Consider the following 4,448-nt stretch of genomic DNA (forward strand, 5'->3'; position numbering starts at 1 on the left):
TTTATTTACATGGTACTGCTTGTTGTCAAATCTCTTTAACATGCAATGTAATAAAGTTATAAAGGTGGTAAAACCTTTCAGAGACATCCTTGCCAGAGGTGGAGTCGGTGGTGAAAAAAATGTGTCTGTAATGACTGACAGTGGTAGCCTCAGAATTTAAGACTTCAATATTTTCCGATACAGCTTCAGTCTGCTGCGCGTGCAATACAGCTTAGCACTTTTACATGGACTAAAAAGGTGAAACATTCCCCAGAATGCTAACTGACTATTGGTGTAACAGATCATAGTTGATCCATGTTGTGTGCAGATCACCCTCCCCAAGTCTTGTAGACTGCGGATTAAGTTCAAAAGTTACCCCCATGGTGTGCTTTTGCATTTTTAAGTAATAAATCTCCAAATCTCGATGTAGACTTGCAGTGAAACAATAGACAAGACAGTTGTGTATTTAACTCTGAATCTGCATCGATGCAGGGACAGTAGGCCTACAGTTATGGAATTTTCAAAAAAAGACAAAGAAAAAACATTTGCAGGAAATTTATGTATACTGTTTTGAGATCCGTCACACGCCTATAAAAAGGGGGAGTTAAACACTGGAGAAAACCAATTTGTCAGAGAGAAGTGTTACTTGCACGACAAGGGAAATTGACCATCTTTAAACAGTGAGGCTACTATCAACAGTGACTGCAAGAATATGATTCACTCAATCCCCATTTTAAAAAATTGGAAGCCAGCAAAACGATGCCCCTGTTCCTCTGTTTGTGTTGGGATTAAGATACTGTCGTAGCAGTTCCACCTGTCATCAGATACAAGTCTGGCAAACTTCGAGGTGGTAATATTTTCAATGGAAAACAAAATTGAGGGGGAAAAAACCGGTACCAACAGCAAGTCAACTGGAGCCAAGCCAAGCCCTAACATGAGGTGGAAATAATGGTTAAGTAGAGGTTAAGAGATGCAGCCCGCTCTATAAACAAAAATAACAAAAACACATGTGCTACGTGCCATTTCAAGCTGACATAAGATCAAAGACATCAAATACATTACAGATGACTGCAGAAAATAAAAAGGATATATTTAGGCCCAAATGATGCTATAAAAAAGGTACTGTGGTACAGATATCCATTAAACATAACAAGAATTTGCACGGTAATACAGTATAATGCAATATAAACTATTTGCCTCGACCTGATTCTCACACTACAACCTTACTGTGGAGATTTTATTCATTCCCAGCCGAAACAACATCTGAAGTACCCTCAGTGGCCATGTACACTTTCAGGATCTTTATCCACTCTCGTGTCCTGCAATTGTGTACTCTGATATTACCACAAACCAATCAAGGCAACTGAAAAGAATACCTACAAAAACATGTCTAGAATAGTAGGTTAATGTTACTGATACAATAATAAAAAGCATGCATATCCCACCACATGCAATTGTCTACAAAATGACTGTCCAGATTATCAACAATGGCAGCCGACAACAGGCTTACACCTGATACACCATTGGAGTAGTAGTACATAATTGGAGTAGAAGAAGTCTATAGTCTCTGCACTGCCAGGGGTACAACTACAACATTTTGGTTTATTTCAGTACCTATATAAAGACATACAACATCATCTGTTAGCAAGTCAGAAAATTATGGTTGAAGTAACAACTAGATTATATTTAAACTCTCAACCTCATATATTATGAATTAATGTCATAATATATTGATTACAACCAACTGACTATGGTTAGGGCAATACCGTATGGAGAGCAAATAGTCCATATATGTGTTCTCATCATCTATTGTAATTGCCACCAAGTTTAATAAATAAATATCTAATTAACAAGATTATTTTTAAAGCACATTGAAATTATAATTCTGTGCTTCTCCTGGCAATCATGGAAGACATTTGATAGCCACGTTCTTTTGATTAGCAATGTATTTGACAATATAATACAGGACCATTATCCCAGGCAATTTTATCAAGTAGTCCCCCTGTTGTTCAAGGTTTAATAAAGAGTAAAAAGACTTTTCCATGGTACATCCCAGCCGAAGAGCTCTTTTACGTGAGCAAATGTAAAACCATGTGGGAATATGTGGTGACTAAGAAGACAAAAAACACAGACTGATGCAATCGCCCAATCATCACACAATGAACAGGGTTATTTAACAACAGCAACTGACTAAAGATTGTTTAGTTTTTATGAATGCCAAGTTTCACAAACTGACAATTTTTGTTTGGCAGTATCTAAAAAGAATCTGTCAAACACAAACTGGCTGACAATGTCTTTGATGACTGGTGAAATGTTAATTCTAATTCTGGAGCATGAGGCAGTTTTATTATTGTTGCTTAATTGAGGAGATAAATATGTTTGGATATCAATATAAAAGATTTTTCACTTGAGATCACTGACATAATCAAATAATCATTCAGTGATCATGACGTTTTTTCTAGGTATTGTTGACATCAGCCTAATTGCTTTTTTTGGATACAAGTAGCGCCCTGAAACCAAAGGCAAATGTTCTCTTGTAATAAAAAAAAGAAAAGAAACAAAAATGATGTTAATTTAACATTTTTAAAGTTATTTTGTAAATAAGGAATGTATTTTTTATGAAGTTTCATTTGCCCTTCTCTTTCTGACTGTACAGGCATGGTCTTGCACGTTTAGCTTGTCCCTGTCTTTGTCTCAAATATATACAAATACATTTTACAAACAAATGCTGCTTTATTTAGAATATTTGGTGAACTAAGTGTTTATGCCGTTTATAATGTATATATGATTATAATGTTCATGAATTCATAATTGTGTCTTCTATTGTATGACTCAATGGCAAAATGTTTAAATCCTCTTAACATTAGAAGGGTACTGGCAATTTAACACGTTTTGGTACTGCTTGTTCCCAAATCAGTAAAAAGTGAAAGGTTTTGAGAAGCTTTATTTAAGCTGTATAAACGCCGTCTCTGCATAATATCTTTTTAAATGTAGGTATATTGAATTAAAGGTTTGCGATTTGTTGGTTTAGAGCGGTCGTTGCACGGACAGCCATCTGAAAACAGGCAGCTTTTGTATCAGGCAACACACCCCCAAGATGTCACAGCCATAGGCTGGGAGGCGCAAGCTCCTGGATATTCAAGCTATGCTAGTTGCTTGTATACATTTGCAAATCATAACAATATTTTACACTAGATTTGAACACTACTGTTCATGCAACTGTGCTGGTCTGTAAACAAACGGTGGCGTTTGCAATAATTGCAGAAAACACCACCCACCTCACGGTAATGTCGCTCGTGCCTGCTTTCAATGCACAGCCAGCAGTATGCTCTCGAGCGCTAAAATTTCAACTTCGCTACGGTTAGTAAACATAACGAGCTACAGTATTATTTACATTTGCCCTGAAATTAGTAACACAAGTAAATGTGCAATGTCACTCTGGGGCCACCATACAGGATATTCAAGTTCATGTTTTAATATCAATATTCAACACGAGAGCAGAGCACAGCCTGAGACAAAAGCCCACTGCAGCCCCTTTCGCTGCCCTCATAACGTTCCCCCTCCCCAGCGCTTAATCTAGCTAGCTAGCAAGCTCGTCTCCAGCCCTACACAGCCTCACTGGCTGGGGCTAACCCAGCTCACTCTGTGTCGCTCCGACATTTTCCTATCGCGCTTCTTTGCTCTCGGTTCAAAAGCAGCGAGTTATAAAATGCAGAAACGGGTGAAATTTCCGTTAACGAAAATAAAGTACTCAGCGCACGTGGCACACAACTATACCAAACCCACGCAGACACATAACAGTCCATTTTCGCACGCAGTTTACTTTACGTTAGCTTAATATTAGCCTGCTCGCTGTACAACTTAGCCAGATGGCTAACGTTAACAAGGATTTGTACCCCTTTCAGTTTAGGCAATGAAACAAACCTTGTTTCGGTCTTACCTTTACACTGGGTTACACGCTCCCACCGACTCATTCAAGTTCAGCTATATGTGAATATTGCGCAATATAAACAGTTATTTCCTAAATATTGGACGTTAACCGTAGCCTACGGCTGTGTGACGTTCATCGCTGGTTTTGAAAACATCCCAGCCGTTCGTCGCCCGTCCTCTCGGAGAAAAGCCCAGCAAAACATGCAAGCGTCGTTCTCATTCGTCGAGAGGAGTCACGTGACCGCTTGAGCCCCATCGAGCTTATTAGTGCAGGGAATTTTGGCTCTTTGAAGGGAGACGGATCTTATGGCTCCGTTCGGCTCTCTGAAAGGAACGGATCCTTAAGATCCGAGGTGAGAGAGTGGTCGGACTTGCGAACGTGCCTGCACTATATTCTCCCGTGTCAACACACACGCATATTTAAAATTCTGCGCTTTTAAAATTTAAAAGGCAACAGCAGAATAATGTACCGACGACTCAGTTCCCGTAGTTCGCATAAAAGAGCCGTTCAAAAGAATCAGATCGTTCACGAACGTTAC

At 38.9% G+C, this 4,448-nt stretch overlaps 1 protein-coding gene across 4 annotated transcripts in view; it reads right to left on the minus strand.

Moving 5' to 3' along the window:
• Window positions 1–4,070, minus strand: part of ankrd12 (ankyrin repeat domain 12) — a 36,884-nt gene extending 32,814 nt beyond the window's left edge. For all 4 annotated transcript variants that reach the window (XM_069684460.1, XM_069684459.1, XM_069684458.1 and 1 more), the window contains exon 1: window positions 3,920–4,070. The gene's annotated coding sequence lies outside the window, so the exon portion shown is untranslated. The remainder of the gene's footprint in view (window positions 1–3,919) is intronic.
• Window positions 4,071–4,448: the final 378 nt, after the last annotated feature.

Source organism: Semicossyphus pulcher, unplaced genomic scaffold, assembly GCF_022749685.1.
Source record: "Semicossyphus pulcher isolate SPU_LCO1_2020_fin unplaced genomic scaffold, fSemPul1.0.p SCAF_7, whole genome shotgun sequence".
NCBI lineage: Eukaryota > Metazoa > Chordata > Actinopteri > Labriformes > Labridae > Semicossyphus > Semicossyphus pulcher.